The sequence below is a fragment of the Poecilia formosa genome, unplaced genomic scaffold (genome assembly GCF_000485575.1).
Source record: "Poecilia formosa unplaced genomic scaffold, Poecilia_formosa-5.1.2 Scaffold151, whole genome shotgun sequence".
In the NCBI taxonomy this organism is placed as follows: Eukaryota; Metazoa; Chordata; class Actinopteri; order Cyprinodontiformes; family Poeciliidae; genus Poecilia; species Poecilia formosa.
In genome coordinates this window covers 448,071-461,681 of record NW_006800090.1, presented here as the reverse complement: position 1 = coordinate 461,681, position 13,611 = coordinate 448,071, and the positions used below count along the sequence as shown (strand labels likewise).

At 39.4% G+C, this 13,611-nt stretch overlaps 1 protein-coding gene across 17 annotated transcripts in view; it reads right to left on the bottom strand.

Annotated features, from left to right (window-relative positions):
- LOC103146054 (receptor-type tyrosine-protein phosphatase F) overlaps positions 1 to 13,611 on the bottom strand; it is a 238,871-nt gene that overhangs the window by 105,647 nt on the left and 119,613 nt on the right. The window lies entirely within an intron of this gene.

Below are 13,611 nucleotides of genomic sequence, written 5' to 3'. Positions count from 1 at the left end.
GAAAACGTCAGGGAAGTGAGGTATTGCCCGAAAAAAAGAAAAAAAAACAAAAAAAACTTTGCCACTGCCTGGCAGAGAAAGTAACTAGCACATTCCATGAAACTTGCAGAAAAGTCCCAAGCAACTACCAGAAAATGTCTTGTAAGTTCTGGAAAATCTAAAAATGTTGGCCAGCGTCTAATTACTTGCAGAAAAGTACATAGTGAGTTCTGGAAAATAACTTTAAATTTCCTTGAGAGTAGCTGGTAAATTCTTCTAAAGTAACCAGTGTGCCTCATAAAAGTTTCAGGAAAGTACCTTGTGAGTGCCGAGAAGAAACCATTAAGGTCTGGGACAGGGACAAATATGTTCTTGGAAAACATCAGCTGGTTTTTGTATTGTTTGTTGCTCATTACCTAAATCATACAACCAATTTTGCGCTGGTGTAGCAAACACAAGATTGTGGCGGTGATTATCAAAACCACATAACCCTGTAATTAAAAGGAACGAAGAACTTTTGAGGAGCTACTAGAAACAAAGACAGAGTTTGGTTTAATAGAACAACAGGATAGGAAGAAAAACTCAGCATGAAGTCGGTTCGGAGAGTAGCGAAGGGAAAGCATTAATATGTTAACAACAAAATGAATCTCTTCAATTATTTCTCTTCATTGATTCAAATGTAGACAAGCTGTCAGCTTAATTGACAATATGCCATGTCAAACAGATGCCCGGCTACAAACAGATCAATGTCAGGCAAAGAGCGTTGGGCTGTGGGTGTGATGATAACTGTCACATTCGTTTCTTTGAAGTACTTTCAGATCTGCAGCAGAAAGCCAAACTAAATCAAACGCATTCAAAGGCGAAAAGTTTGATGTTACTTTCATATCCGATTGCATCTGACCAAATTCTGGATTGTGTAACTGCACATGGGATTAGAGCACACATCCATTACAATGCACCCAAACAAACAGCTGAGTCATTGGAGACAAATCAACTGTCTGGCACTTCTTTTATTTATTTTTTTTTTTATTTTGTAATATTAAAGGTGAAAGTTCCCACTTACCACCCACCAGTGTACAAGTGTGGCTGTGATTAATTGTTTCATTGCATTGTGATCAGATCTTTTCAGCCCGATAAAGCCATGCAAATAATGAATTACTGCGCAAATATTTAGCTTTTTGCTACTTCTGCATTAAGGCAAAAGCATTTTATCTCAATGTGTCAATGTACAAACAACAATCCTAAACTTATCAAAAGAAAAAGAGAATAATCAAACAGCCTAATTGGGCTGAAAAAACCACAATTATAGCCTCCACTTCAAATAAAACCGTCAAACATGGCATACACGATGGCTCTTGTGAAGTCTGATTAAGAGGTTGCTCTTTAACAAGACAAAATGTAGAGCTGTCTCCTCGTTTGTTTCACTCGGGCCAAAGTGCCAACATAAATCAAGTGTTAATTATTAGGACTTTTGCCTGAGGTTACCATTAAAATACACATTACGCAACAACAGACAAATAAAGAGCTGCTCTGGTGGACGACAATATTTACACAAAGTGTGGGTAATAGTGTGAAAGTTAAAGCAACAAAGTTGGCTCATGAATTCATCTATCAGTCAATTATCTATGCCCACTTATCCTCTAAAGGCGTAAGAGTGGCTGGAACCTGTCCGAGGTCACTTCAGGTAACGGACAAGGTGAACGCTGGACAGGTTGCCAATCCGTCATGGAGCAAGAAATTAATGAGCTAAAAGTTATGCTGATGGGCCATTAGCAGACTGGTTCACTAAACATGACCTTCAAGGGAAGCAGGTGAAGAGAAACATCAGAAATAAGCTGTCAGCAGGTTATTTCCGGACACAGCTCAATCCTTAACTTTGACATACAAACTGTGATTAGAAATATGTAGCGTCAACTGATAGATAATCAACATAAATTAAATAAAATCCCTCTTCATTTGAATTTATTGTACTTACACGTAGCACAAAAACCATACTTTAGTTCTGATAAATGTCCCTCTGCATTTAATAATTCCCCTAAGGTGTCTTTTTAACGGGTGTCTGTCTTTAGTAGGCGACAGCGGTGAGGCATGTTTGTTTCGTCTCCTCTGGTGATTTATTTCAGTGTGAAATAATATTGATTTTGGCCAGATCTACAACAGTAAGGAGTGTTCTGCCATCCTTCTCATATGCACATAAATAAACAATTAGCTTAACAGAAATTGAAAGGTCAACACTGCCTTCAGCCTGAACAAGTGCAAAAGTCACCTACATGCTAGCAGTTTATTCTTTCAAATGGGCTAACAGAGCCTTTCTCTAAACATCTTTATTCAGTCTAAATTTGGAAAGGACCTACAGGCTAGAGAAATCTCATTTTCAAAGCCTTTTTATGGGCTAATTAAAGACAAGGACGGGCCACTGTTAAATAGCCATAAAAAGAAATTCACACACATCCAGTCTTCGCAGGGATGCTTTGAATATGTCATAATCTCTTATATTTTATTAAGTAGACCTCCGTCTTGTCTGAGCCAGAGATCCATATGCAAACCTACATGACCTGAGCATAAAAGGTGGATGGGTGTTGTTTTGTTCTCCTCGCCAGTAGAACAGTTGTTTCTCCTTCCACCCTTGTGTTTGGCCCGTAGCCCAGACCGTCTCGTGTTCAGACCCAGGTGAATATGAGAGATCTTTGAGGTGAGGCTCACTTCCTTTGCAACCGTACAGAATTAGTTTCCAGACATCCCAAATGATACCTCTACAGAAGAGGATACCGCTATAATAAAGTCTACTTGGCCGTACAGTTTGTTATTGAATGAGTAGTGGTGGGAGTATTGATGCTCCCCGTGTTCCTCTGTGGTTTGCTCTCTCTCTCTCGCTCTCTCGCTCTCTCTCTCTCTCTCTCTCTCGCTCTCTCTCTCTCTTACGTTTGGAAAAAACAAAACAAAAAGAGAGACGGACGACACTGGAGTGAGATGGATGCAGTCAGAAAGGGGAGGAGAGAGCAATGCAACTTACATAATCGTATGAATACAATTGTTCAAATCAGAGCATATCCAAGAGGAAACGTTAAAATGCACATTTCTGTGGAAAAGGATAACAGATCCCTGAGCTGTTCTACTTCTGAGAAAAAGAGTGGGGAAACCACTGAATTATGCTAAACCTTGAGGGGGATGAACTCCACTCTCACCTACTTACAAAACGCTTTGAATATTTTCATCATGTATCACCTCGGAGGATATCCCTCTGAGGCTGGACCCAGTTTCCTCATGTACGCCTTCAGTGGGCAGCGTCTGTGGGGTCTGCTGGCGGTTGTGTTCCTGACAATACTCTAAGATTGATTGTGTAGTGATGCAGCAACTCCATTTCCCACTCAATATGGGGAGTCTAATGCATTGATACATTTAAAAGATTGCTTTTGAATGCTATTAGGAGTATTGTACTGCTAATTAATTGATGATGACACACTGCAATTTCACATTTTAATAGCCGAGAATAATCCTAATGTGAAATTATCATAATAGGGAGGTGGAGAGAAAAAAGAAATCTAGAAATTTAACATTAGTTGACAGTGCTACAAAAGGTATTTGAGCTTCATGGATTTATTCTTTTTGTGCTTTTTTTTGTCACAGTCTATTCAAATCAAACAAAGTTAAATATCAGTCAAAAATAAGCGTAGGAAATACAAAGTGAAGTTTTTGGAGAGCAGGTTTTATTTAGAAAGTCTTTAATAACCGATTATAATTATTCTTCGCAGTAACGTCTACCATCCAGCATTTAGTCTTTCACGTCTCTGTGGAGGAAAGTTGGCTCCTCTTCTTTCTTTTCAGTACCGTTTTAATTTAGTCAAATTGAAGGGTTTTTCAATGGGGCTGATTGCTTCAGTTATTGTTACGTTGGCTTCTTCTGGGGCAGAATTATGACACACATCTCACATCCACGCCGCAAAGGTCGTATAAAACGTAACATAGCCCTTCAGACTAATGTTAAACTATTGGACACGTATCCAATTTAGTAACGCATGGAAACTGTACAAATCAGATTTTTGGGGGGTGAAATTGGACGTTTCAGACAGCAATAATAATAATAATAATTTAAAAAAGTCAGATATGGGCAAACAAAAAGACAGTTTGGGTTGTCTGCTGTGTGAACATAACCCATGTTTGACTGCAGTTGATCTGTTATGAATTTTTCGTTACACTGCTTCCCTGGAAAGATGTGACACTGTTACATGTTTTCTCTATTTGTGGACAACTATTGTGTTTCACCGGAGTCTCAAAGCTCCAGGACTGGGATCATAACCCTTTCCAGACTGATAGATGTCAATGATTTAGTTTCCTGATTTTATAAGATCCTTCATCCTACTTCCTGCTGTCAGACAGGTTCTTTTCAATGGATCTGGTTGATCTATAGAGTCATGCTCAATTATCTGAAGAGCTCAACAGTAAAGGAAGTGAAAACAGAGAAAATCTGCTCGACACATCAACCTAATTTTGATTCAATCTCAGATGGAAAATTGCTGTCAATTACACCAAGCGTGTTACCTTGGGAGGACTGAAAAGTCTATCATGCCTTCTTTGAAGTGAACTTCCATCTATTCCCTCCTTACGCTCTCATACCTACAGCAGTATTTAAGTTTGCAACACACTTGCCAGATGAAATAAAAGCTTTCCCCTACTGGGAGAAAAAGCTACTTATACTATCGTTATTTGGGGGATGAGACCTTTTTTTCCTCCCCATAATGAAACGGGAAGACACATCCCACCTGACCTACTTGTATTGTTGCATGGAAAAATTTATGATCAACATTATTGGCAAATGTTGGTGGGCTGTGAAAAATGCAAACCGATGTTAAAACGGGGTTAGAGACCCCAAAGGAGTTATTACACGAGTCAGCGGCTCTGTCATATCAGGAAGCACAAACAGGGAATAATTTAAAAGCTGCTGCACAGCTTACACAGTACTGTGTCCTTGACTTCTGCTTAATGTCTGCATCGCAGGTGAAACATTAAAAACACAAGTTTTTCTTACAGTGTGTATGATTAGGAGAAGGTGACCGAGGTGTTTCGACCCCTCTAATAAGTTAAACTACAGATGAGGTTTATTTATGCCCAAAGGGGAAACGGCATTAATGAGCTTTGCAGTAGCTGTAGCAGCAAACACACGCCACCCTCCTCTACAGCTTAAACCTCTGCTAAAAATGTACAAAAAGCCTTAAAATAAATGATTATGATCACCTGGCGACCTCTAGATGCATTGCCCTGCTGCTTTTCTCCAACAGTGTGGTGTGAAGATTTCTTCAACTAAAACTTCCTTTGGTGGTTTTCAAAATTTTAATCAATTTTTCCCCATTTTGTGAGAGGCTAAGAGAAAAGTTCTTGTGTGTCATATTAGAAAAACTGAAGCATAAACCATGAAAATATAACAGTGGCATCCATTTTAAAGGAAGTGTTTTAATAGTGTGCTATTTTTACTTCTTCTTAGAAAAATATTGGATTTTCTCCACACTGAACAAATGATCAAATTAAAGGTTGAAAGATTTTCAGTGTTGGATTATGCTTCTACAATACAACCCAAATAAGTGACTATAACTGAATTATACCACAACATAATGAATGTATAGATAAAAAAAAAACCTCTGGGATTTCTTTTTATTGTATGCTCAAACGTTCTCCACCAGCACAACTACACAGGGTTGGTTAGGAGCCCGATTCTGGCAACCAAGCTTCACTTTTTATTTTATTCTAGTAGGGGTTGTCAATGAATGTGATGTGGGTTGTTGTGCTACTCAAATTAAAGGATTTCTTTTATTTATTGTGTGGCACAAAGGAATTAATGCAAAGTTCCCACAACTTCTTACAAATGCTGAAGGTGATATTGTGGATTAAAAGGAAAATATTGACATGATCGTTTGAATCCAACAAAAAAATTGTTTAAATGTATAATTTCTTTAACATGAGTTTTTTTAAACACCTTATCTGGAGGACCTTTGCTGAAGCAGAAGAAATATACAAATAATCCAACTAAAAAAAGAAAGTTTGAAGGAATTTCATATTTAGTAAATATTCATAAAAATGTTGTGACTTTTGCAGCTTATTTGCAAATGTTTAGACATTTTTTTAAATTTATTTGTCAGGTTAAAGTCACAGCAAAACGTGAGAATCTAAAAGTGTATTGAGACATTGGACAAAGTCTGTGTCCTTGGTTTTTAGTTAAAAAAAAAAAAAAAAAGAAAGAAAATCCAAAGGCTCTTTTGTTAGATTCAAAGATCATGTTTTACCAGGAAATATTTGCGGTGCCCCGTCTGTCTGCGTCTACAACTGGAACTTCTGTGTCTGGTCTTGTCTGCTAATTTTCCATCCTGAGCAGACAAAGACGAGCCTTTGTTCTAAACTCTTAAAAGGGAGAAGATAAGGGATGAGTAGAGTTTGGAGAGAAAAAGAGGCAAATAGTGCGAGAAATGCGGGTTGATGTTTGGCAAGATAGAGGGAATTTTTGATAAAAGACGTCGCAGGGCGAGTGATTTATATAAAAAAAAAATTAATAATATAAAGCTCCACTTCTTTGTCTACTGCAGGTAAGAAAGGAAAAAAAATCATTTGATGATGTCTGTAAATGCCCGTTCCATGTTTTATATGCTGATTCTAAGTTGTTACCCATAGTACCCAGCAGGGGCGCTGTAGTTTGGTTCATGTTGAGTTAAAACTGTAGAATGAGAGGAAGTGTTGCTAGCCTCCTGTCAGCCAGCGTTTTGGGCTGAAATATCCCACGGACGGGAGGAAGAGGATGATGTTCTTCATCTCAACGACTGGACTGTAGCGCTGTAGCGCTGATTCTTCAGAACGGACTGGAAGCTGGAGGTGGCACGGCACGGACTTTGTGCCATGGACTTTGCGGCCCTCGGACAGCGGAGCGAGGTTCATGTTTAGAGCTTTATTGCTTTAGTTAGCGTTATTATTAGTATTATGTATTCATGTTAAACAAAATGTATTTTCTTTTCTTTTAGTTTTCACGGTGTAAATACAAATCTACTGCACCCGTCGAAGCTCTCCGTTTTCTTTATTGGGTCTGAGGGACTGCTACAATGTCAAATAAGCTCTTTGTTAAGATACACAATTGCTGCAGCAGAAAATATATCAAATACCCATTCTTACAGGTATATTTATAGCAGTCTGGCATGTGCGTAATAATACATTCAGCCCACTAGACAAGACGATACTGTGTTATAAAAAATAAGATTTTAGGAAAGCTAACAGTACCCATTTTTATCTTTACAAATAGAGAAAAGGTTTAAAAGGTGTTTTAAAGAATATGTAATCAGTGCAGAAGATTTCACTTCAGTTTGGCCAAGAAAAGGTGATTTCTTTAAGCATTAAAACACATTTTAACATATAGAACAAAAATATAATAAATCTTAAGAATATCTGTCCGGTTTAGGCTTGATTGTCAAAGTACAGTGCTGTGAAAAAGTACCTGTCCCCTTCAGCTTTTACTTTTCTGACACACTCACATGCCTTCACATCATGAATTCAATTTGAATATCAGAAAAATATGATGTGAGTGAAAACAAAAAGTAGTCCTCAAATAAAAAACTAAGGATTTGGAGTGGCCTAGTCAAATTCCTGGATTAATTCCAGAAGTGGGTAGAGTACCCAAAAATTATACCCAAGTAAAAGTAAAAGTAGCCATGTAAGAAGCTACTCAAGTAAGAAAAGTGTTTGGTAAAAAGTCTACTCTAGTAGTGAGTAACTGATCAAAACATCAGTCATTTAATATTTAATAATGACATCATCACATCAGATGGACAAAAATATGAAATTACATAGAAATGTTAGTATTTTATTGTTCTTGGAAATTCTTGCAGAATATACAGAAATTTTACTCAAGTGAGAGTAGCGATACTTCATAACATTAACTCAAGTAAAAGTAAAACATACAGCATAGTAAAAATACTCTTAAGACGCAGTGGTGTGACCTTAAACGAGTCGGTGTGAAGTCGGTACAAGGACAAACACTTTTCCACAGAACTGGCAGCGATTTCATTTGTTTTGGTGAAAAATATCTTACTCTTTTAACAGCCCTGCAAGCCTACTAACTATTCGCTGCATGGAAACCGCCTAATCCTGCCAGTGACCTCATGAAGTGCTGAATATGAGTTTTGGTAACAAGGTTGGCATGTTTTTAACCAGACTCATTTAATAAATGGCCTGGGTTTGCAAATGAGTAAAGCCAGGAGCACAAAAAAAAAAACAAAAAACAGCTATCAGTTAGGCGCACATAAACTGGTTCTTCCATGTCAGGGAAACACAAATAGGGCCATTGTTCTCTCAGCAGACATCTATCACGCAAAGAGTCATTCTGCAAACTCTGAGTTTATGATGGCTGTAGCAGAGAAAGAAAAGGATCGGGCTTAGTGGGATTTTGTTCTAGAGCCGATTAATTAGGGTACCGGTGGCGGGTCTTAATTACACACAAAGGGCACGGGGAAATTGGCAAAAATATTTTATTAGTATAAAAATGTCCTAATGAAACTTTAATTGGGTAAATTTAACAAGTATTCATAAATCACTGTGTCAAAGAGGTATGCCTCTGTGACAGACACAGTCAGGTAGATTTGGATAAGAAGGGAGAGTAAAACAAGTAAAAAGAAGAGAGGAAGGGAGGAGAAGAGGAGGGGTGCATGCCAACCTCCTGCCAGCTCCAATTACCAGTGTGAGTGGAGCGTGGCAGCAAGGGCGATGGGTCTAATCAGAGCCCCGCTGAAAGAGACCCATCCCCGCACCTCCTGTCCCAGTGGGAGGCTGCTGGAGCTCAATCCCGCACTAACGTCAGCCAGCGTCCCCCACCCCAGCCACCCACAACCCAAACACACTCATCTGAACGAGGGCAAACACTCCAGACACCCCGCTTCCTCTCTAACAGGGGAGCCCTGACATGGTGGCAGATGATACAACCCTCGCCTGCCTCATCTCCATATCTGCCTTCCTCCTTATAGTCTTAAGTGTGAGGAGAGGGTGAATGTCATGTGCTGCCATGAATCTTTTAAGTAAGGATGTTGCAGAGAAAATTAAAGTTATGAAACATGGAGGGGGGAAGCATATGGCTTGGAATATTAATGAGGAAACGCTGTTACGACTTGATGAGGACTCGGATCGTTGCGCATCAATAGTTAACCTGATATAGCTTCATGTTTGGCCTAACATATAAAAGTTATTTGGACTGCTTTATATTTGTCACATTTCTTAAAATGAAATGAGAAGTGAAAGGTCCCTTATGTTACTCAGAGTTGTATTCCAAGTATAAGAGCTACTCCAACATGCTGCCACCATTAGTAGTGCAGTTCTACAAAACATCATCTTCATTTTCATCTCCTCAGAGTCAACATCTTGCAAAACAACCTATAGCTCCAAGTCTTTTGGGATTATGTCTCTTAAACCCCTTCATAATGTTTGTCTTCATGATGCTCTTTATTCATAAATGTTCTTGCAAAACATCTGGATTCACACTGACATTAACTACACAGAGAAGGACACGACACAGGATGTTTTTTTTTTTAAAGCTACCAAAACACACTGCAGAGAAAATGTATGCACTACTTTGTGTTGGCCGATGACATGAAATCCCAAAAGACATGGCTGCAGTTGCAACAAAACAAAATGTGAAGAAGCTCAGGTTATCTGAATGTTTCCCTCTGAGCTGGTCTCCTTTGATCGTCTGAACCAAAAAGACCCACAATGGCAGAACCTCATGAAAGATTACTGCTCCAAAATCTACTTTTAAACATACATCACTGCAGAGCCTATTGAAAACAGCTCTCTCAAAGACTATGAAGGCCATTCTGCTCCTAATGTATTAAAAATGGATCCATCGTTCTACATTTGTTACGCTTAGGAACTAAAACTACTTCGGCGCTTTCAATTTGTTTAACTGATGAATTTTTAATTGTTCTCCTTTATGGAAGTCCAACCTTTGAGGCAAACTAAATATAGCGCATTAAATCTGGTCTGTCTCCGCTGGTCTTGAGTCGAGCTGGCACAGCAAAGCATGGGAGCAGGGTGCATCAAACAAAACACATGGCCTGCAGCTGTTTCTTGGCCAGAACGTCGTCGAGACAGACATCTGCATCTGCCTGAGATGCGGAAGTGTTTGAGAGGTGTCAGCGGGGTGGCAGGAGGTGCAAACAAAACAGCCAAAGCTAACACGAAGCTGAAAAAAGGCCCCTGTAACGGCTGGGCTTACTGGCAGTGTGTCAGCGAGTTCACCAGGACAAGTACAAAAGGTGCTGGAGATGTTACATTAAGTTAAAAACAGTAGCAATTGCAAAAAAAAAAAAAAAATCTGGGAACACTTTCAGACACATTAACAGCACACAGTTAATGCTGTTACTTATCAACCTGTTCTTTAGTTTCTGTCAGCTTTTTCTCGCCACAGTGGAAAAAGATCCAGCTCTGCGTCGAGGTTTTTCCACCTTTAATGTGACAGTCGTCACTGAAAGATTCATCAAGTGAAAGCCAAACAAATCTGTTCCAACACACGTGAGGGCCTGCCACTTTTAGATGCGTCTCTGCACATTAGCCATATGATTAGCTGTGTTGGACCAGAAACGTGTCTGAAAGCTGCAAGGACAACGGTTCTCAAGGACTAGAGTTTGATACCCTTTGTGTTGAGAGGAAAATTAAAGAAAAAACGAAATGGAAATGCAGTAATAACTCGACCCAAGATTGCTACAAAAGCAGAAAGTGGACTATAGCACAGGGCATTCTGGGTGAATACAACCAAAACAAACCTGTTTATATTTCATGAAGCAGGAAGCAGTGTTCATGTCATCTTCAGTGGTTTGTGTCGTTACCTTCAATGGTTTTTGTTGCAGCGCCACCACAGGTGAGTGGAGGAACATGTTTTCCAATTAGTTTTGATTGTTTGACACAGTGTAGTGAGAAAGTGAACTGTACCAGCTGAAGATGTAACAAATGTTTCAGTTTTGGTCCCCAGTTGAACCCAGTCTACTGGACCATCAGGTGTGAAAATGTCCTAGAGTTGCACAATACATCAAACTGCAATTGTTGTTGCAATATCAATGCATGCAACATTACGATTAAAAAAAAAAGGACTGCTCCTGCCATAGACATACATTTTAAAGGCTTTGGATCAATCCAGAGAAGTAAATAAAAACAAATCCTCAGCTTTATGCACATACCATGATGCAGTTAAGATGCACATCAATAATTCAAGAACACATGTGAGAGCAGATAGATTACTAAAACTGGACGGTTCTCCAACATAAACTAGAAACTGGTCAGTGAGGACACAAAGAGCCTGACAGCAACTCTGGTTAGTACTGGTTATGTTGCATAAATGAACACAATCTGTTGTTTCCTGCATATTTCTGGGCTAAGCAGAAGCCTTTTCTTCAACATTTGTCCCAAATGCAACTAAAGCTAAATAAATACCATATTCAATACTGGGTGTAGAAAGTTGAAGGTGCAGATGGATTTCCTTTTTAAGCATGACAGTAGCATTCAAAACAAACAACAGAAAGGCTTTATCAAAGGATAATTAAAGTTTTGGAAAGGCCAGGGTTCAAAATCAGTGAGGTCACTTGAAGAAGATTTCAAAATCTGACAGATGTGGAGAACTTTTACCAAATATCATCAAGTTAAAATGTGAGCTTCTGATGGAGTCGTATCAAAAAACAACTGAAAGCTGAAACTGAATCAAAGGACGCTTCAACAAAGTATTAGTTCAAGGGTGTGCACTTTTTTATTCTTTATATTTTTCACTCAAACAGATTTGATTGCACAGGAAAAATGTCACATTATGTTAAGATGATGAAAATTTCAGAAATAATTCATTATGGTATATTTTTTTTATACACTACAAAAACACAATATTTTACCAGAGATAATTTTGCATGGTTTGCATGGTAGATTTTTTTTAATTTTTTTTTATATATATTCTGTATGTGCTTGACAGAGCCCCTGGCTATTTTTGCTTTGTGCGTTTATACAAACATATGGCCCACAACATAACGTAATAGGCTCTTCAGAAAGGCAGACTGACCCGACTGGTAGTCACGTAACTGCCTCTATGCATTTTGACTTGCAAAGCATCAGAGTTTCCTCACATGTTTGCCACAGAGGGCATGTGAGCCGGGCCTCCCGCTGCCGAGGTCTCCTCAGCGGGGACGACGCGGCTCGCTCCGACATCAAAGACCCCAAACGAGGAGATCATTGATGTAATGCTGTTGTAATGACATGAAAAGAAAAAAAAAATACAAAAAAAAATAAATAAATAAAAAAATCCAGAAACTCTCCACGGAGAATAAAGTAAAAGACGAGATGCAAATACCGACGGAGATAATTATCTTCACAGCTGAGTCGGTGGGGTGATTAAATGAGTCTGCTCACAACGGCTGGAATCAGGTAGCAGAATGCAACTATACGACGCGCATTCAAATGAACGACGAACATCTTGTCAAGTCGGCTTTGTCTGGCACACCACCTCTCTGAGGCCGGGGTGTTGTTGCAGTTGCCATGGAGATATCCGTGATTCAAACAAATAGGCCCCAGGAAATAGGAGCTGCGTGCACAGACACACCTGCACGCAACGGACCATCACAAAAGACACAGCCATAACAAAAACACTCCTAATGCTGTTGTTAATACAAACCCGCGTGCTTGTGGTGGTATCGCTGCCCCGCCGATGCCTCTGTTTATCCAGAAAAAGGGGCTGTAATGCATGCCATGACCTTTGAAATAATATACTCTTTTTGTCTAGCTGAGCAGAACATTTGGCCTTGCTTCCTCGCCTACAGGCACATAATCGATAACAGTCATCTAAATCCCCCCTCAAAGACACCTCCTTCCATCCCTTTTTCTTTTTTTTTTAATCATTTCTCAGATTTATCTCATCTTCTCCTTCTTTCCCACATCTGATATCATACTTCCTCCGTCGTCAGGATGATGTACAGCCCTGCCAGATGCCCCCATGCCTGTTATTTATGCTGCGCCGCGCCCGTTAGTACATCACCCTGGCCTCTAACCCCTTACTGCGACCCATGGGTGGTCCTCTGAATTTTGCATGGTTATGCTGACGGAGTCACCTTGTGGGACAAGTGCCGCGGCACAGAATCACACCCTCCATTAACCGGCCCTGTACGAGCAGCTCTCGCTTTGGGCTCGGCTCGCTTGCCTTGTGGTCACGCTAACAGGAGGCTGATTGAAGACCCTTGAGATTATGGCGTTACACGGTACACGGCTTGTGGTTTATCGTTCATTTTAACGTTACTGCCTCCATGATAGGAAATGCTTAATTTCTGAGCAGTTGCTCCAGGATGTTGCCATGTTTTTTTGTTTTTTTTTTCTTTGTGATTGTTGCAGTGTAAAATTACTGATTTTGCATCACTTTTTTTTCAAAAGTTGCAGTCAAAGTTGCACATTTGGTCAAGCTTTAATTCTACCATAACATGTTTTTACAAAATAGTTCAAACTGGTGGACATAACCTTCCCCCGCAAAAAAAAGGACATGATTTTAACATAGCTAATAATTAAAGTGCAATTAACATTTTTGAGAACCGCCTCGAAATGGAACTCCAGATAAAAATATAAAAGAAAAATCATGTCATTAAGTAGTTATCA